This window comes from Penaeus monodon, chromosome 19 (assembly GCF_015228065.2).
Source record: "Penaeus monodon isolate SGIC_2016 chromosome 19, NSTDA_Pmon_1, whole genome shotgun sequence".
Classification (NCBI taxonomy): domain Eukaryota; kingdom Metazoa; phylum Arthropoda; class Malacostraca; order Decapoda; family Penaeidae; genus Penaeus; species Penaeus monodon.
This window is the reverse complement of record NC_051404.1, coordinates 6295154-6295494: the sequence shown is the minus strand read 5'-3', so window position 1 is coordinate 6295494 and position 341 is coordinate 6295154.

The following is a 341-nucleotide window of genomic DNA, read 5'->3' as shown; positions in this document are numbered from 1 at the left end:
CAACTCTTAAGATATTTCAGATATTTCAGCCTTTCCCTGTTTCCTATTTATGCAGGAAAATATAACCCAAGGAATATATGTGAATAATATCGTGCTCATTAAAGACCGTCTAATGCATAGGATAAAATATGCTTGGATAACTATTGTTCTTAAATATGATTAGATATCAAAGCACCTGTCAACCGTCCCCATTAGATAACAGTCTTGAGGATATATCTAACATTTCTTTTCATTAAGGTAAACTTACAACATGTTCTAGAGTAAGCGAATTTATTTAAGGTTTAGGTATGGACGACCAGTATCTCATCCCAAAGTAATTAATCTTACAGTAATAAGGCAAA